At 45.9% G+C, this 21,089-nt stretch overlaps 2 pseudogenes; one reads left to right on the top strand and one right to left on the bottom strand.

The window, feature by feature from the left end:
- Nucleotides 1–57: 57 nt before the first annotated feature.
- Nucleotides 58–2,117, bottom strand: LOC123161038 (vacuolar protein-sorting-associated protein 33 homolog; annotated as a pseudogene).
- Nucleotides 2,118–2,296: 179 nt separating this feature from the next.
- LOC123158024 (uncharacterized) lies at nucleotides 2,297–20,830 on the top strand (annotated as a pseudogene).
- Nucleotides 20,831–21,089: the final 259 nt, after the last annotated feature.

The following is a 21,089-nucleotide window of genomic DNA, read 5'->3' as shown; positions in this document are numbered from 1 at the left end:
GGACACGGGTTTGTGATGCTTTGTACAATCAAAAGGGGGTATTCACAGCAAAGACAACTAAATCATCCTCTCTTTGCTGCTGGCTATAATTGGTCTCAGTAATGTGTTGCCAGTGATGACCTTTGTTGTTGCAACCACGAAGTCATAGCCCATTCCTTCCTGTGCACCAAGAAATCGAAGCGCAGCAATCTCAGCAAATGTTACGCCACCAACAAACACAACCAAAACAACGGAGTGACGGCCAACCCTGTCGGCATTCTGTTGTGCCCCGGCTGGTAGTAGTTCTGATGAACCACTAATGGTTGAGAGATCTCTTCTCAAGTCCAGATGAGGGCCTGGCAATAATTTCAACACTTCTTCAATAGATCGCCATCCAGACTTCACCCCATGCTGAACAAGACGGACACTAAGAGGTGCGTATCCAGCAAAGACGTATGATATATCATCAGGGGAATCAGGATCCTTTATATCAACTATAAGCTGGAGAGCTCTCCTAATAACAGCCCAATTACTCCTCGATTCCCGCCTTTTAACAAGGCCAGCTTTCTCCAGATTGTATAACAAGGGCATGTGTTCAAAGCCATAGCTGTGCAGTATCTCCCGCCTAAGGTAGTCGAAACTCTTCTTCGGCAGCCCAGCATTTGTAAGGGAAAACAACACCAGAAGGCGAAGTACGGTTTCAATAGGCTCTTGCTTCTGTATGATCTCCTCAATGTACTTGTAACAAGTTTCATAGTCCCGCGCCTCCAGTATTTTCTGCTCAATCTCTACTCGGGCATGAAACGAGGGTTTTCCAGCAAAGGATTGCAGATGGTGCGCCAAATTAACATGCCTGGTTATCTCCGGTAGCGAGTGTAACCTCTTCACAAAATCCTTGAGCTCAGAAACCGACTGCGTATTCGTGGATTTCACTTGTGCGTAATCTTGCTGAATAGACGTTGCCTTTTGGTGGACGACCCGAAGCACAACATGGAAGTTGAGGTCTCGAATCTCCCTGTACAACTTACGCTCGAATTGAGCGGAACCTTGACCTTTTTCCCATCTTGTTGGGCGCCCATGATGCCGGCGTCAACTTGCACGGATCCGTCATGAATTTCCAGCATCTCGTCTAATAGACCTTCATACGTCAGCTGAGAGCACATTGGTGTCACCATATCCACCTCTCGATCTAGCAAGATAACGGTCTCTATCTCCGGAATCCCCATGTCATCCATGTCGACAGGGTCTTGGAGATGCATATGGTTGAGCAGCTGGGCAGCTTTGGTTGATGCCACACCCTTGGCTCTAACATTGGGGATGACTCCAAAGGCAAGCTCTAGCCTATGGATAGCTTCTGCAACGTGCCAGGCAGAGGTCGCCGTATCCCCTTCAATAAGGTGACATTCCTGCGAGGAATAGTCATCATCACCAAGCTCAAAAGAAATGACATCCTCATCCAAAGGAACCAGGTACAAGGGATATTCTCCGATTATTGCCAACTTTTGATGAACTTTCTCTTCCTCCAGAATCATCTCACAGGCAACTACACGACGTGGCACAAAATAGAGGTGGTATTCCCTCTTGAGCCCCTTGGATTCGTCGTTCTTGATTTGATTTGCCACGAATTTCATCAGGCTGAGCTGGGACCGAACAATGTACACACACCACCTTGGGGCACTCAGTCTGCAGAGGGTCAGCGGAGAGGATACGCAGCTCCGTGACATGTTCCTTTAGCGCCGAGGTGTGCAGGATCAGCGAGAGGGTGCCCGCAAGCTTCGGATCGATGACCAGACACTTCTCCCCCCTGACGCTCATGATTATGCTGACAAGTTCCTTCTGTGACTGCTCCCTGAGGGCAGTGAGATTGAGCGGCGCGTTATCGAGGTTCGGGATCTGTGCCATTTGGCCCACACGATCGACGCCTTGCGGTTTGGGCGTCGCGTCGGGATGCTGCTGGTGACTCGGGTGTCAATGGCGTCGGCGTGGGGTGGGCTTCGATCTCCTAGTGATGAGGTCGCTGCTCCTGGCTGGCGGCGGGACTCGGGCGTGAAGCCGTGAACGGGATGGGGTCCGGCGGGGATGGGGCTTGGATGGCCGGATCTGCTGGCGGAGGAGTGGACTCGGGCGTGGCGGCGCTGAGCCTTGCGTAGGGTTATTACGAGAGGGAGAGGGGTGGTGTGGGCGTGTGGGTAGCTATATAAGAGTTCGGTTATCGGAATCCGTCGCCGCAACGTACCCGGTGAGAAGGATAGGTTTTAGTTCCTCGCGGTTACGGTTACATACGCGGGCGGCGATCGATCCGGCCATCAAGAGGTTGATGGCAGAGATAAGGGAGGAGAACGCGAGGGCCGGGGAGGGTGAGAGGCTGAAGATGCTGCACGAGGAGGCGGCTCACCCGAGGAGCAACTCCGCCATGGACCCGGGGGACGCGAGGAGGAAGGCAATCGAAGCGGAGGAGATGAGAGACAGGACGGCGGTGGAAGCTGCAGGCGAGGAGGACTACGAGGCCGACATGGCTGCCAAGTTCCCGCCATCGGTGGGAGGAACGATGGTCCTGCTATTTCGGCTCTGTTTTTTTGAAACAAGGCAAAAGATTTGCCATTTCATTGATTAAGAAAAAGATTTAGACAGGCCACGAAGTGGCAAGAAATAAAATCTACTCTCGCGGCATTACAACACTCAAATGCTTGGCGCCCGCCAACGCCCAAAGCAACAACTCCTCTTTTATCTTACTAATGACGACCGTCGTAGGTGCGGCGGTGTTGCGGAAAACTCTAGCATTGCGCTCCATTCAAATTTCCCAGGAGATTAGCATCATTAGTGAGGCGAGCGTCTTGGGGGATTCAGAACGAAGATATACGTTTCCATTCCACCATTCCCACACCGAGCTCCTCGCTGACTGTAACGCCCCGGATTCGATGCGCCAGGTGTCTGCCAGTTATTCGCCGTCGTTGCCATGTCATTTCCTTGCGTGTTACATTTTATCATGTCATCATGTGCATTTCATTTTGCATACGTGTTCGTCTCATGCATCCGAGCATTTTCCCCGTTGTCCGTTTTGCAATCCGGCGCTCCTATGCCCTCCGGCGTCCCCCTCTTCTCTTTTTTCGTGAGTGGTGTTAAACTTTCTCGGAATGGACCGAGGCTTGCCAAGTGGCCTTGGTATAGCATCGGTAGACCGCCTGTCAAGTTTCGTGCCATTTGGAGGTCGTTTGGTACTCCAACGGTTAACCGGGTAACCGTAAAACCCCCTTTCTCTTTGCAGCCCAACACCCTTTCAAACTGGCTCAAAACCCACCTAACTCCCCTCCGTGCTCTCGGTCGTTCGATCACGATCGCGTGGCCGAAAACCGCTCCTCATTTGAACTCTCCTAACTCCCTCTACCTATAAAACTAGCCCCTCCCCCGAAATTCGCGGATCAAATCCCCCCGAAACCCTAGTTTTCCCCTCCGCGCCGCGCCGGACATGTCCGTCCCGAGCCGGACATGTCCGTCGCCGCTCCCCAGCCAATCGCAGCCCGACACGTGGCCTCCCGCCGTCGACCCCGCCGCCGGCCCGCGCGGCCCGCTGCAGGCCCGCGGGCCCCGTGCGCCGGCGCCGCCCGGTCCGCGCCGCGCCGCCCGCCCCGCCGCCCGTCCCGCGCCGCCGCGCCGGATCCCGCCGCCGCGGTCGCCGCCTCCGCCGCCCTGGCGTCGCCGCGCCTCCCCGGCCCCGAGCGCCGCCGGCACCGCCCCTCCCTTCGGCCCCGCCTCCGGGCGACGAGCTCGCCGGAGCTCGCCAGCGCGCTGCGCCTCGCCCCGGCGCCTCCCCGCTCCGTCCGTGCCTGCCCGGAGCCGCGGCTCTCCGCCCCGCTCGCCTCCGACGACCGGCGCCGCCCCGGGCCTCCTCCGCCCCTCTCCAACCTCCGGCCGCCATCCTCCCTCCTCTCCGGCGAAGATGCCGGCAGACCTCGGTCCGCGTGCCGCCCAGATCCAATCTGAAGGTTGACCCCCGAAAATCCCCAAGTCCCCGTTTCTGTGTAATTTTTCATGCCTTGTTTGACCTGCTGTATCTCTGCATCCGTACCTCCGTTTCGTGCGTGTAATATGTCAAATTGTTCGTCCCAACGGGTACACCATTTCATTCCATTGCATCTTTTTCATTTGAGGTCATCTTGATGCCTGAATCATCATTGTAAGAGTGCTTCATGATGTTTTCTGCTGTCTGTTAACAGAACGAGCTCTTTTGTCATTTTTGCCATGATTGATGTGTGCATCCTATGAGGTTGATGTATACATGTGTTTTGTTCTATGCTATGTCTTATTTACAGAGGTGCTTACCATGTATTTTTTTTATCAATGTGGTGACTAGCACAAGCATGCAAACTAGGCATCGTGATGTTGCTGATTTTAGTCCCTGTTCTGATGTTATTTTCATGCCATGTAAACTTGATGCTACAGAGAGATCCATGCATATTTTGAGATACTTCAGTAAGGGTGTTTTGAACATGTGGTTGTTGTCTATCCATTCATGCCCTTGGTTGCATTTATGGAGTAGTCTAGCATGTCATTTGAGTGCTCTACTTTTGCTTCAAAATATTTTCTGGCAGATTGTTTACATGTTATTCAATTTAGCCAAGGTTGCTATAGTTGATCCTTGCATGCTATGGACTTGTTCTTGACTTGGTTTGTTTCACAAATATGTCTTCTTGATGATGCTAGGCTTATATTGTCATGCAATGACTTGTGGTGAGTGAATCGAGCTTGTTAAGTAGTGTACTTGATGTTGCTGTTTTGCTAGGCTGAATCTATTATTTCGCGATGCTATGTAAACCTGCTTCTACTAATCATTCTATGCATAATCTGAAGATGTTCTATAAATATGTCTTGAACTACAGGTCATGATCTATCCATTAATGCCCCTGGTTGCAATTATAGGTTACTGTAGCTTGTTCATATCTTGCTCCAAAGTTGCTTGATAATGTTGATGTGAGCGTGTTAATATTAAGTTCAGTTGTTACCATGTGTTTCCCTAGTGATCCATGCACCCTATGAACTTGCTCTTGCCATGCTTAACTTCACAAACATTCCTTCTTACTGTTGGGTGCCTTGCCATGCCATGTAATGATCTGTACTAAGTTGCACAAGCTCATCTACATGCCTTCATAATTCTGTTTCTGCCATGTATGAATCTGTATTATAACTTGCCATGTTTACGTGGGTGCCATCATATTTTCTGATCCTTTTTGGCTTATGGTCAGTAAAGGGCATTTGATCTATGCATTTAGTAGATTCATGCCATGCCTTTGTTTGCCATGATAAGTTCCTGTAATATGTTGTTTGATAGCTCTGAACATTGCATCGTGATGTTATTTTCTGCAAAGTCTGAAATTGTTATAACTTGCAATCTTACTATGTGTGTTTGAGTATGTTCTAGTGATTCCTGGAGATAGCTCAGTGTTCATGTTTTGTAATGCTTTACCTGTACATCATGTCCATGCCTTTTGTTATTATGTTAGGATGCTGTAGCATATTATTTGGATGCTTGCAATATGCCTAGTTGCTGTTTTGGACAGATTGTTGCTATAACTTGTATGGAGTGTATGTGTTTGAACCGTTGCTCCGTTTTGAGTGTGCTCTATATGTAACTTGCTTAGAATTGCATTTAGTTTCATATTATCATGTTGCATCATTGTTTTGAGGTGTTTGCTTGATGTTTGGGTGCATTTTGCATCAATGCCATGTTTAACTTGTTTTGCTCATATCTTCTAGGCCGTAGCTCCGAACTAAATGATCTTTATATGTAACTTGACTAGAATCTCGTGTAGATCATCTTTGTGCATCTTAACTTGCTGTTTAACAACTTAAACATAAGGTTTATTCAGATCTGGACCAATTTCGAAATATGCATATGAGGACTTACCGGAATTGTTATATGTTGTTCCCGGCCTCATTTAAACTTGCTTTGATGTGTTGCTCTTGTTCGCATCATCTCTTGCCATGAGTAGCTTCATGTAGCCTTGTCATGCATCATGCTTGGTTGTGCATCATGCCTTGTTCATGTGTGGTGTGTTTACTATGTTGTGTGCTTCTTCTCGATAGTTCCCGTTTCGTTGCGATCGTGAGGATTCGTTCGTCTACGCTTGGTTCGGCTTCATCCGTTCGTCTTCTTCATGGACTCGTTCTTCTTTCTTGCGGGATTTCAGGCAAGATGACCGCTACCCTGGATCTCACTACTATCATTGCTATGCTAGTTGCTTCGTTCTATCGCTTTGCTGCGTTACCTATCTTTTGCTCATCAAGCCATCCCATATTGCCATGAACCTCTAACCTTTGACACCTTTCCTATGCAAACCGTTGCTTGGCTATGTTACCGCTTTGCTCAGCCCCTCTTATAGTGTTGCTAGTTGCAGGTGAAGTTGAAGATTTCTCCATGGTGGACAGGATTTTGGTTGGGATATCATAATATCTCTTATATTATTAATGCATCTATATATTTGGTAAAGGGTGGAAGGCTCGGCCTTTTGCCTGGTGTTTTGTTCCACTCTTACCGCCCTAGTTTCCGTCATACCGGTGTTATGTTCCCAGATTTTGCGTTCCTTATGCGGTCGGGTGATTTATGGGACCCCCTTGACAGTTTGCTTTGAATAAAACTCCTCCAGCAAGGCCCAACCTTGGTTTTACCATTTGCCTCACCACCACCTACTTTTCCCTTGGGAGTCGCTCTCTCGAGGGTCATCTTTATTATAGCCCCCCCGGGCCAGTGCTTGTCTAAGTGTTGGTCCGAACTAGAGCCCTTTGCAGCGCCCCCTCAGGGAAACTTGAGGTCTGGTTTTAGTTGTACGGATTGCTCATCCAGTGTTGCCCTGAGAACGAGATATGTGCAGCTCCTATCGGGATTGTTGGCGCATTGGGCGGCTTTGCTGGTCTTGTTTTACCATTGTCGAAATGTCTTGTAAACCGGGATTCCGAGTCTGATCGGGTCTTCCTGGGAGAAGGTCTATTCCTTCGTTGATCGCGAGAGCTTGTCATGGGGTAAGTTGGGACACCCCTGCAGGGTATAATCTTTCGAAAGCCGTGCTTGCGGTTATAGGCAGATGGGAATTTGTTAATGTCTGGTTGTAGATAACTTGACACCAGATCCGAATTAAAACGCATCAACCGCGTGTGTAGCCGTGATGGTCTCTTCTCGGTGGAGTCCGGGAAGTGAACACGGTTTCTGGGTTATGTTTGACGTAAGTAGGAGTTCAGGATCACTTCTTGATCATTACTAGTTGACGACCGTTCCGCTTGCTCTCTTCTCGCTCTTATTTGCGTATGTTAGCCACCATATATGCTTAGTCGCTGCTGCAACCTCACCACTTTACCCCTTCCTTTCCCTTTAAGCTTTGCTAGTCTTGATACCCATGGTAATGGGATTGCTGAGTCCTCGTGGCTCACAGATTACTACAACAACAGTTGCAGGTACAGGTTATGCGATGATCATGACGCGAGAGCGATGTTTTCTTGTATTGGAGTTCTTCTTCTGCTTCTTCTTCGATCAGGGGATAGGTTCCAAGTCGGCAGTCTGGGCTAGCAGGGTGGATGTCGTTTGAGTTTCTGTTTGTGTTTCATCCGTAGTCAGATGATGCTCTGATGTATGATGATGTTGTATTCGAGTGGCATTGTATGCCTTATGTATGTATCCCCATCTATTATGTAATGTTGATGTAATGATATCCACCTTGCAAAAGCATTTTAATATGCGGGTCTATCCTTGGTGGGACCTTCGAGTTCCTTTTGGATAGGGTCGCATATTGGGCGTGACAAGTTGGTATCAGAGCCTCGACCGACCCTAGGAGCCCCCTTGATTGATCGTGTAGTTTGGCCGTTGTTGAGTCTTGAAGAAAATTGTTTTCGAAGTCTAGTTATATCGGAGAGTAGGAATTCTTTTTACTCCTCATCCCCTTCATCACTCTGGTAAGGAATCTTGACGTAGGTGTTTTGAATTTCTTCTCTTCCCCTTCAAATTTTTCTTTAGGATCACGCAGTTGGTTTTCCGATCGTTGTTCCTCAGCTCTTTTATCCGGTGCATTTCTCGTCAAGTTGACTCGAGCCTCTTCATCTTTGAGTTCAATCCTCAGTTGTTTTCTTTTCCCACCCGCCCACCCTTCTTCTTCTGGGAACCGGAGTCCATAATCGAGTATCCATCCTACTCGTGCGAAGTCTTTGCTTTTTTTCCTCAATGATTTCAACCAGTGTTTTCTCTTCAAGATATTCTTCGGTTTCCCCTTTCAAGTTGTCTTTGTTTTCCCGCCCTCCCACCCTCTTCTTCCCGGAGCCTCAGTCTCTTTCGAGCATCAATTTTCATTCGTACGGAGGTTCTTCAGTCTTTCGTCAATTGTTTCAACCGGTGAATTCTCTTTTGTTTGACATTCTTCATCTCTTTTCTGGTGGACCCAATTCAAGTTTTCGGTGTTGATCACATTCTTTTCCTTGGATCAAGTGTTTCCTCTGCTCGTTCGCCTCTCGCCAGTTTATCCTTCAGGAGTGTTCAAGACATCTCAGGAGATTCGTCTGTGTTTGAATTAATTCGAGGTTGTCACCTCATTCAAATATTTCAGTTGTTCCGGTGCATCATCTATTTGTTCTTCATCCTTTCCGACGGTGTTATCTCATTCTCAGGGCAACACCGGATGAGCAATCCGTACAACTAAAACCAGACCTCAAGTTTCCCTGAGGGGGCGCTGCAAAGGGCTCTAGTTCGGACCAACACTTAGACAAGCACTGGCCCGGGGGGCTATAATAAAGATGACCCTCGAGAGAGCGACTCCCAAGGGAAAAGTAGGTGGTGGTGAGGCAAATGGTAAAACCAAGGTTGGGCCTTGCTGGAGGAGTTTTATTCAAAGCAAACTGTTAAGGGGGTCCCATAAATCACCCGACCGCGTAAGGAACGCAAAATCCGGGAACATAACACCGGTATGACGGAAACTAGGGTGGCAAGAGTGGAACAAAACACCAGGCAAAAGGCCGAGCCTTCCACCCTTTACCAAATATATAGATGCATTAATAATATAAGAGATATTGTGATATCCCAACCAAAATCCTGTCCACCATGGAGAAATCTTCAACTTCACCTGCAACTAGCAACGCTATAAGAGGGGTTGAGCAAAGCAGTAACATAGCCAAGCAACGGTTTGCATAGGAAAGGTGTCAAAGGTTAGAGGTTCATGGCAATATGGGATGGCTTGATGAGCAAAAGATAGGTAACACAGCAAAGCGATAGAACGAAGCAACTAGCATAGCAATGATAGTAGTGAGATCCAGGGTAGCGGTCATCTTGCCTGAAATCCCGCAAGGAAGAAGAACGAGTCCATGAAAAAGACGAACGGATGAAGCCGAACCAAGCGTAGACGAACGAATCCTCACGATCGCAACGAAACGGGAACTATCGAGAAGAAGCACACAACATAGTAAACACACCACACATGAACAAGGCATGATGCACAACCAAGCATGATGCATGACAAGGCTACATGAAGCTACTCATGGCAAGAGATGATGCGAACAAGAGCAACACATCAAAGCAAGTTTAAATGAGGCCGGGAACAACATATAACAATTCCGGTAAGTCCTCATATGCATATTTCGAAATTGATCCAGATCTGAATAAACCTTATGTTCAAGTTGTTAAATAGCAAGTTAAGATGCACAAAGATGATCTACACGAGATTCTAGTCAAGTTACATATAAAGATCATTTAGTTCGGAGCTACGGCCTAGAAGATATGAGCAAAACAAGTTAAACATGGCATTGATGCAAAATGCACCCAAACATCAAGCAAACACCTCAAAACAAGGATGCAACATGATAATATGAAACTAAATGCAATTCTAAGCAAGTTACATATAGAGCACACTCAAAACGGAGCAACGGTTCAAACACATACACTCCATACAAGTTATAGCAACAATCTGTCCAAAACAGCAACTAGGCATATTGCAAGCATCAAAACAATATGCTACAACACCCTAACATAATAACAAAAGGCATGGACATGATGTACAGGTAAAGCATTACAAAACATGAACACTAAGCTATCTCCAGGAATCACTAGAACATACTCAAACACACATGGTAAGATTGCAAGTTATAACAATTTCAGACTTTGCAGAAAATAACATCACGATGCAATGTTCAGAGCTATCAAACAACATGTTACAGGAACTTATCATGGCAAACAAAGGCATGGCATGAATCTACTAAATTCATAGATAAAATGTCCTTTACTGACCATAAGCCAAAAAGGATCAGAAAATATGATGGCACCCACGTAAACATGGCAAGTTATAATACAGATTCATACATGGCAGAAACAGAATTATGAAGGCATGTAGATGAGCTTGTGCAACTCAGTACAGAACATTACATGGCATGGCAAGGCACCCAACAGTAAGAAGGAATGTTTGTGAAGTTAAGCATGGCAAGAGCAAGTTCATAGGGTGCATGGATCACTAGGGAAACACATGGTAACAACTGAATTTAATGTTAACAGGCTGACAGCAACATTATCAAGCAACTTTGGAGCAAGATATGAACAAGCTACAGCAACCTATAATTGCAACCAGGGGCATTAATGGATAGATCATGACATGTAGTTCAAGACATATTTATAGAACATCTTCAGATTATGCATAGAATGATTAGTAGAAGCAGGTTTACATAGCATCGCGAAATAATAGATTCAGCCTAGCAAAACAGCAACATCAAGTACACTACTTAACAAGCTCGATTCACTCACCACAAGTCATTGCATGACAATATAATCATAGCATCATCAAGAAGACATGTTTTTGAAACAAACCAAGTCAAGAACAAGTCCATAGCATGCAAGGATCAACTATAGCAACCTTGGCTAAATTGAATAACATGTAAACAATCTGCCAGGAAATATTTTGAAGCAAAAGTAGAGCACTCAAATGACATGCTAGACTACTCCATAAATGCAACCAAGGGCATGAATGGATAGAAAACAACCACATGTTCAAAACACCCTTACTGAAGTATCTCAAAATATGCATGGATCTCTCTGTAGCATCAAGTTTACATGGCATGAAAATAACATCAGAACAGGGACTAAAATCAGCAACATCACGATGCCTAGTTTGCATGCTTGTGCTAGTCACCACATCGATCAAAAAAATACATGGTAAGCACCTCTGTAAATAAGACATAGCATAGAACAAAACACATGTATACATCAACCTCATAGGATGCACACATCAATCATGGCAAAAATGACAAAAGAGCTCGTTCTGTTAACAGACAGCAGAAAATATCATGAAGCACTCTTACAACGATGATTCATGCATCAAGATGACCTCAAATGAAAAAGATGCAATGGAATGAAATGATGTACTCGTTGAGACGAAAAATTCGACATATTACACGCATGAAACAGAGCTACGGATGCAGAGATACAACAGGTCAAACAAGGCATAAAAAATTACACAGAAACGGGGACTTAGGGATTTTCGGGGGTCAACCTTCAGATTGGATCTGGGCGGCACGCGAACCGAGGTCTGCCGGCATCTTCGCCGAAGAGGAGGGAGGACGGCGGCCGGAGGTTGGAGAGGGGCGGAGGAGGCCGGGGGCGGCGTCGGTCGTCGGAGGCGAGCGGGGCGGAGAGCCGCGGCTCCGGGCAGGCGCGGACGGAGCGGGGAGGCGTGGGGGCGAGGCGCAGCACGCTGGCGAGCTCCGGTGAGCTCGTCGGCCGGAGGCGGGGCCGAAGGGAGGGGCGGTGCCGGCGGCGCTCGGGGCCGGGGAGGCACGGCGCCCGTGGCGGCGAGGCACGGCGACGCCAGGGCGGCGGAGGCGGCGACCGCGGCGGCGGGATCCGGCGCGGCGGCGCGGGACGGGCGGTGGGGCGAGCGGGCGCGGCGCGGACTGGGCGGCGGCGGCGCACGGCCCCGCGGGCCTGCAGCGGGCTGCGCGGGCTGGCGGCGGGGACGACGGCGGGAGGCCACGCGTCGGGCTGCGATTGGCTGGGGAGCGGCGGCGGACATGTCCGGCTCGGGACGGACATGTCCGGCGCGACGCGGAGGGGAAAACTAGGGTTTCGGGGGGATTTGATCCGCGAATTTCGGGGGAGGGGCTAGTTTTATAGGTAGAGGGAGCTAGGAGATTCCAAATGAGGAGCGGTTTTCGGCCACGCGATCGTGATCGAACGACCGAGAGCATGGAGGTGAGTTAGGTGGGTTTTGGGCCAGTTTGGAAGGGTGTTGGGCTGCAAAGAGAAAGGGGGGGTTTACGGTTACCCGGTTAACCGTTGGAGTACCAAACGACCTCCAAATGGCACGAAACTTGACAGGCGGTCTACCGATACTATACCAAGGCCACTTGGCAAGCCTCGGTCCATTTCGAGAAAGTTTAACACCCATCACGAAAAGAGAGAAGAGGGGGACGCCGGAGGGCATAGGAGCGCCGGATTGCAAAACGGACAACGGGGAAAATACTCGGATGCATGAGACGAACATGTATGCAAAATGAAATGCACATGATGACATGATAAAATGCAACACGCAAGCAAATGACATGGCAACGACGGCGAATAACTGGCAGACACCTAGCGCATCGAATCCGGGGCGTTACACTGACCAAGTAGTAGCCTGAGTGTGATCCATGCCAAGCCAGCGAAGAATATCGTTCCACACATGAAGGGTGTAGCGACATTAGAACAGTAAGTGGGTTGTCATCCCTGGGCTTTGCTTGCAAAGAGGGCATAGCCCGCAGTTGGGACACCCACGTCGAGCAAGGCGGTCCGATGTCCAGATTCTATCTTGAAGTACAAGCCATGCGAAAAATTTGCACCACGGAGGAGCCCACACCTTCCACACCGATAGGACCATGGCTGACGTAGTTAGGCCCTCAAACTGCGCCTTGTAAGCCGAGGAAGCTGAGTACGATCCGTCCTTGGTGAACTTCCAAATAATGGAATCCTCCACGTCCTCATCCAGAGTGACTGAGTCAATCTTCTCCCAAAGTGCGACGAACTGGTGGACATGGTCTACTGTGAGACCGTCGGAGAAGTCAATATGAGAGATCCAGGTGTTGTTTGTTAAAGCCTGTTTGACCGAGCAATTTTTCCTTCGGGAGAGGTCGAAAATGCTAGGCGCTAGGTCCCGTGGGCGCATGCCATCAAGCCAGGAGGAGTTCCAGAACTTAGCCACATGCCCATTGCCAACTGTGACGGAAGTGGCAGCTGCAAAAAAGTCCATGTCTTCATCAGTGCATGGCGTACCCATACTAATCCACAGTCTTGTGGGCTCTTGCCACTCGAACCAGAGCCATCGAAGCCTAAGAGCCTTAGCAAACTTGTCCAAGTTGAGCACACCTAAGACACCGTGCTTCTTAGGCTTGCAAACAAGGTCTCAATTGACTTTGCATTTCCCACCAGAAACCTTATCAGTGCCCGCCCAAAGATAGGCGCGACGGATAGAATCAATCTTTCTAAGGACCTTAGCTGGGATGTTGAGCGGCGTGAGGTGGTAAATGGCAATGGCAGTGAGAACAACTTTGACAAGGACGGCCCGACCGGCGGTAGCGACATGTCTTCCTTGCCACGGAGGGAGTTTGCCAACCACCTTATCCTCAAGGTGCTGAAAGTGGATCCTCTTGAGGCGCTTGACCGATAATGGTAGTCCAAGATATCTCATTGGAAAGGACGTGCGGACAGCCGGAAAAGCATGAAGAATGTCTTGAAGATCGACACTTTCACAATATTTCGGCTCCTTTGAGGACACCAGTAAGTATAAGAATTAACTTCCTCTTCCTAACCCGGCCTAGCTATTTCGTTCATGTAAATAGATTTTCAAACTTGCGACCTACATACATTATATAGATGCACATATATATGCAGCGCTTATTCCCCCAATGCGTTTCACGGATGAACCACCTGGGGCACGAGACTTCGCGTGCTCCTACATGCATACTCTCAACGTCTTCTCGGTCAAGCTTGCTGGACTACATCGGGATTTGGCATGGCCATGGCATGTGTTCGGCATCATCGCCGCACGCGACACTCTGGATCACAATCGCAATATCATCTTCCATCGCACCAGGGATAACTGTCAAATCATCCATCAGAAGGTTTGTGTTCGAATTAATTCGTTGCTTCCCACAAGATTCTTCTAGTACATCTTCATCTTGTAATCTCTCTGGCTAACAAGCAATATGCTCATGTTCGCTGTGAATCATATAAGCATCTAACCTTGAGGCCAAACTGCACCATAGTTTTCTAAGTTGACTAAAGTTTGCATTTGAGTATGATCTTGGTGCATCTCTGGTGTCACTATGGTGCACGTTTTCAGGTATATATAGAGGAGTTTTATGGAACAGTAGTGCATGGCATATGCATGCACATTTTCACTCTTCATTTATTATATGTTTAAACTGGTTCTATATAGATCTAAAGGGTTATGAAAATTTAACATGCTTCAAGATCAAAATCAAATTCATGTCGAATATTGTGCCACATGGTTCATTTTTGTGTGGCCAGCATATTTCTAATTGTTAAATTATGATCTAAATTCTAGTACCGTATTGGACTAGACGTAGTACAAACGGTGTGGGCCTTTGCCTTGACGTCGACGCGTACGAGTACAACTCATTTACTTGTTCTCCAAGGACTCTCATGTATTGCCCTCTTATATACCCCATGTAGTCGCACCTCAGACGGCCTGTCGTCTCGTGCTTGTAATACTCCTCCATCATAGTGATTGCGCCTTCGTGCGTTCGTGGTTTTCTCCTGCAAGGGTTTCCACGTAAAAATCCGTGTCTCTTTTGTCTCGTTTATTCTCGTTATTATCTAACAAGTGGTATCAGAGCTGAGGTTCAGATACGAGATTTGAGACGAGAGATTAGGGTTCTGTCCGTGCGTCGCCGCACGCGTCCGTCGATCCGTCCGATCGATTTCTAGCCGAGACCGACAGGACATCGCAGATTGATTCTGCTCCAAAAGCTGCTGCGCGCAGCTACAGTCGTCCGACCCGCCGAGCCGCCGCTGCCGTTGCACGTACAGGCACCACCCTGCCCATGAGCTGTCAAATCGTTTGGTTCAAGTCCCGAAGAGGAGCCGATCCGCCAAGTTGCTAGCCTGCTACGCGACTTTTCAATCGATCCCTACTCTGTTGCTTTGAGTATTAGTACTAGTAGATCAGCCAACTAGTACTTGCTCCACGTGAAGCCAAGATCAGATTCTGCTCCCGATTGCTATGTGCTCACGTGAGACCATCAGGTGCTATTTACTCTGTTCTTTTGTCCGCATATTAAATTCTGTCAAGAATTTTTCTACTGCCTTGTACTACTTTGTGTACACAGATTTAATCTACTCATGGCTTCTATGAAGTATGATTTTCCGCTGCTGGATCGTGACACAAGGTTTACCCTATGGCAAGTCAAGATGCGGGCGTTGTTGGCACAGTCCGATTATGATGAAGCACTGGATAGTTTTGGGAAAAATAGAATTCAAGATTGGACTGATGAGGAGAAAAGAATTGATTGTAAGGCTTTGTCACAAATTCAACTCCATTTGCATAATAATATTTTGCAGGAAGTTTTGAGCGAGAAAACAGCCGCCGCTCTATGGTTAAAGCTGGAAGGGATTTGCATGACTAAAGATCTCACCAGCAAGATGCATCTGAAGCAAAAATTATTCCTGCACAGGTTACCCGAGGGAGGTAATGTTTTGAATCATATTTCAGAATTTAAAGAGATCATATCTGATCTAGCTGCAATGGAGGTTAAGTATGAAGAAGAAGATACTGCTTTAATGTTACTTTGTTCACTGCCAAGTTCTTATACCAATTTTAGAGACACCATATTATACAGTCGTGATACTCTCACACTTAATGAAGTTAATGAAGCTTTGAACTCTAAGGAGAAGATGAAATTAATGGTGCCTCATGATGGTTCAAGTTCATCCCAAGCCGAGGGATTATCTGTTCGTGGTAGGACAAAGGAGAAGAACTCCAATAATGGAAACAGAGGCAAAAGTAAGAACGGCTACAGGGGCCGGTCGCAATCCAGAGACAAGAAGTATTGTAGATATTGCAGGAGAGACGGGCATGACATCTCTGAGTGTTTCAAGTTGCAGAATAAAGAAAAGAGGAAAGGTAACAAACCAGGTGAAAATTCTGCTAACGTTGCTCGTGATGATAGCTCCGATGATGCTCTTATCGTTATTGCTGGATGTGCTGAGACCAATGATGAGTGGGTACTTGACACCGCATGCACTTTTCATATGTGTCCACATAGAGATTGGTTTACTACTTTTGATTCCACTACTTCTGCTGGTTCCGTTTTGGGTTTTGATAATTCACCATGCAAAATTGAAGGCAAAGGTTCTATTCGAATCAAGATGTTTGATGGCATAATCAGAACTTTGACAGATGTTCGGTATATTCCAAAGATGAAGAGAAATCTTATTTCTATGAGTGCCCTTGATGCAAAGGGGTACAAGTATTCAGGTGGAGATACTGTTTTGGAAGTCACCAAAGGCTCCCTTGTTGTGATGAAAGGTGACTTAAGTTCGACCAATGGTCTTTATTACCTTCGAGGTTCTACCATTTCAGGTAACGCTACTCCGGTTGTTTCAAAGAATTCTGATTGTGATGCTGCTAACCTTTGGCATATGCGTCTTGGACATATGAGTGAACTTGGTTTAGCAGAGTTAAATAAGAGAGGTCTTCTTGATGGATATGAACCTGGTAAATTGAAATTTTGTGAGCACTGTATCTTCGGCAAGCACAAGAGGGTGAAGTTCAATACTTCGACGCATACAACTGAAGGTATTCTTGATTATGTGCATTCTGATTTATGGGGACCATCTCGCAAGAACTCATTAGGTGGTGCAAGTTATATGCTGACTATTATTGATGATTATTCGAGAAAAGTTTGGCCTTATTTCTTGAAGCATAAATATGAAGCATTCTCAGCATTTAAGGAGTGAAAGATTATGATTGAGAGACAAACTGAAAGGAAGGTAAAGATATTTCGCACTGATAATGGTATGGAATTCTGTTCTAAGCAATTTAAAAATTATTGCAAGTCTGAAGGCATTGTCAGACACTACACCGTTCCTTATACTCCTCAACAAAATGGTGTTGCTGAGCATATGAACAGGACCATTATTTCCAGAGCCCGTTGCATGTTGTCCAATGCAGGTTTGCATAGGCGTTTTTGGGCTGAGGCCGCTTCCACTGCTTGTTATCTCATTAATCGTTCACCATCTATTGCTCTTAATAAGAAAACTCCAATTGAGGTATGGTCTGGTTCACCTGCTGATTATTCACAGTTGAGAGTTTTTGGTTGCACCGCTTATGCTCATGTTGATAATGGAAAGTTGGAGCCTAGGGCTGTTAAGTGCATCTTTCTTGGTTATAAGTCTGGTGTTAAAGGTTTTAAATTGTGGAATCCTGAAACCCAGAAGGTTGTTATTAGCAGAAATGTTATCTTTAATGAATCTGCTATGTTACATGATGTTTCATCTACTAATGTTCCCGTTGAGAGTGAACAGCAGCCTATTGTTCAGGAGCCTACTGTTCAGGTGGAGCATGTTATTGATTCAGGTGATACATCTGGTAATGAAATTGTTGATGCACATGATGAACCCGTCGTTGATGATGAACATGTCACTCCCACTCCAAATCAGCCTATTGTTCCACCCAGTTGGAATCTTGCACGTGACAGAGTTAGACGGGGTATTAATAAACCTGACAGGTTAATTGAAGAGTGCAATATTGTTTCTTTTGCTTTATCTGTTGCAGAAGAAATTGAAGGTAATTCTGAGCCTTCTTCATATTCCGAGGCTATTATTTCTGGTGATAGTAATAAGTGGATGACCGCTATGCATGATGAGATGGAATCACTTGAAAAGAATGGCACTTGGGATTTAGTAAGATTACCTAGAGAGAAGAAACCTATTCGTTGCAAGTGGGTTTTCAAGAGGAAAGAATGTGTTTCTCCTAATGATGAGACAAGATATAAAGCAAGGTTAGTTGCTAAAGGTTATAGCCAGATTCCAGGTATTGACTATAACGAAGTTTTTTCTCCTGTTGTGAAGCATAGCTCTATTCGCACTTTACTCAGTATTGTTGCCATGCATGATCTTGAGCTTGAACAAATGGATGTTAAAACTGCATTCTTACATGGAGAATTAGAAGAGGATATTTATATGGAACAACCTGAAGGTTTTGTTATTCCTGGAAAAGAAAAGCTTGTCTGCAAGTTAAAGAAATCTCTTTATGGATTGAAGCAATCCCCTAGACAGTGGTACAAGAGATTTGACACCTTTATGCTCTCTCAAGGTTTCAAAAGGTCTAATTATGATAGTTGTGTTTATTTGAAAACTGTCAATGGTTCAACTATTTATTTGCTCCTTTATGTTGATGATATGCTTATTGCTGCAAAGAGTATGTCAGATATTGATGAACTAAAGAAGCAATTGAGTAACGAATTTGAGATGAAGGATTTGGGTGCAGCAAAGAAAATACTTGGCATGGAAATATTCAGAGATAGACCGTCTGGAAAATTATATCTAAGTCAGAGAGGATATATTGATAAAGTTCTTCGTCGTTTTAATATGCATAATGCCAAGCCGGTGAGTACACCGTTAGCTGCACACTTCAAATTGTCATCAGCTTTATGTCCTAAGTCAGATGCAGATACTGAGTACATGTCTAGAGTTCCCTATTCAAGTGCAGTTGGTTCACTTATGTACGCCATGGTTTGTTCTCATCCTGACTTATCATATGCATTGAGTGTTGTCAGTAGATACATGGCTAATCCGGGAAAAGAGCATTGGAGAGCAGTTCAGTGGATTTTCAGATACCTGCGTGGTACTTCTAATGCTTATTTACAGTTTGGAAAAACTAGAGATGGACTTGTTGGTTTTGTTGATTCTGATTTTGCTGGTGATTTGGATAAGAGAAGATCACTCACAGGTTATGTTTTCACCATTGGTGGTTGTGCTGTGAGTTGGAGAGCAACTTTGCAGTCTATTGTGGCTTGTTCCACTACTGATGCCGAGTATATGGCTATTTCCGAGGCATGCAAAGAAGCTATCCGGTTGAAAGGTTTGTACACTGAGCTTTGTGGAGATTCATCTTGCCCTACCATATTTTCTGACAGTCAAAGTGCCATATATCTTACAAAGAATCCAATGTATCATGAGAGGACAAAGCACATTGATGTTAGATTTCACTATATTCGAGATGTTGTTGCTGAAGGTGATTTGAAGGTATGCAAGATAAGTACTCATGATAATCCTGTTGATATGATGACAAAGCCAGTTCCTACCAATAAGTTTGAGCTTTGCTCAGGCTTAGTTGGTATTTCTCACTAGTTCGATGGACTTTGACGCACAAGGTGTTTATACCGATTTGGATGGAGTTATCTACTTTCTTCGACTACTTGAGGGAATTTGGATCAAGGTGGAGATTGTTAAATTATGATCTAAATTCTAGTACCGTATTGGACTAGACGTAGTACAAATGGTGTGGGTCTTTGCCTTGATGTCGGCGCGTACGAGTACAACTCGTTTACTTGTCCTCCAAGGACTCTCATGTATTGCCCTCTTATATACCCCATGTAGTCGCACCTCAGACGGCCTGTCGTCTCGTGCTTGTAATACTCCTCCATCATAGTGATTGCGCCTTCGTGCGTTCGTGGTTTTCTCCCGCAAGGGTTTCCACGTAAAAATCCGTGTCTCTTTTGTCTCGTTTATTCTCGTTATTATCTAACACTAATTACCATTGTTCTGGTTAGTTTCACTTGATATATGTCTCATATTTTATTTTAATTTTTACGGGGACTTACACACGTCTTCTTATTAATTATTAAGGAGGAACTATATATCAGCATTACTCAGTTAACTAATCACTGTGTGCATGCAGGATCCCTACCTAGAATTGACAGGTCCTATCCGTGGCATCGTGGTGATTGATCCCGTGAAATTTGAGGTTGTGCTGAAAGCAAAGGGCTCTACTGAATCCGAGGACAAAGATTTAAGCTTTCTGGTTGTGCGGTACTCCCTCCTTTCCGGTTTATAGTGCTCAATTTCAAAAATCTCACCAATCAAGGTAGATGGCGAGTGGTGGAATACTTTTTGTATTTTTGCAAAAGCACCTAATTAATACTCTTGTTATCCTCAAAAAATTATGTTTATCAATGCATTAATTGCAATGCATGCATAAAATACATGCATTGGTTAATTTTCTCTTAATACTTGCATGCAATGATTTAATGCACCTTGAAATCTGAACATGTGATGGAAAACAACCAAATTAAGCCTTATAAAATGAAAAAACTAAAATTTTGAAATAAACCCTATAAACCGGAAAGGAGGGAGTACTTTAGTGACGGTAGTCAGAGTCGGTGACTTGCGATCAACAAAATCAGGACTAGCAAGCTTAGCACACTAGAGTTGACATTCGGCCACATTGTTCGCTCTGTGGAGGCCACGATTAGTGTGAGAGTGATTGGCGGGTCATGGCCAGATGGGTTTCGAGGTGTATTTACCGCTGCCACTGGCAGCATAACCCACATGAAGTTCTTGTTGCTTTCTTTTAGAAACTGTAAGTTTCCTGTCAAGTCCGACGGAATGATCTTGCTGTCACGCTGTGTTGTTTACGTCGAACTCGATGGAGAGCTCGGGGTTTCCGTCATGGCACGGTGCGAAGACAAGGAGACAACTGTTGATCAGAGTGATGATAACGTTTTTACACCTAAGAAAGCCGGTAGAAGCCATGATATCCTCAAGATTGGGCCGTGTGAGATGGAAGTCACCGTGGCCTGGTCCGTTTTCTCGGATCGTATACTTGTGCGTGGCGGATAGGCTGGTGCTAGCAGGAGCTCGCCTCCGGGCATATGTGATCATATTTTTTCGATCGATGATTAGTTGCTGGAATTATAGGGTGTATTTGTGTTTACAACGCCATGTAATCAATTTTGGTTTGTCTGAATTGGTGCTTTGTACTGACTAATGATCATGGTATTTTAGTTTTGATGCCTGTAAGCACAAATTAACATAGTGTGACGTATTAACGGGTCACCTCTTTGTGTAGTTCTTTTTTGCCACTCAGTATCAGCATGGG

The sequence above is a fragment of the Triticum aestivum genome, chromosome 7B (assembly GCF_018294505.1).
Source record: "Triticum aestivum cultivar Chinese Spring chromosome 7B, IWGSC CS RefSeq v2.1, whole genome shotgun sequence".
In the NCBI taxonomy this organism is placed as follows: domain Eukaryota; kingdom Viridiplantae; phylum Streptophyta; class Magnoliopsida; order Poales; family Poaceae; genus Triticum; species Triticum aestivum.
The sequence above is the reverse complement of the archived record's forward strand: the minus strand, read 5'-3'. Positions and strand labels throughout refer to the sequence as shown.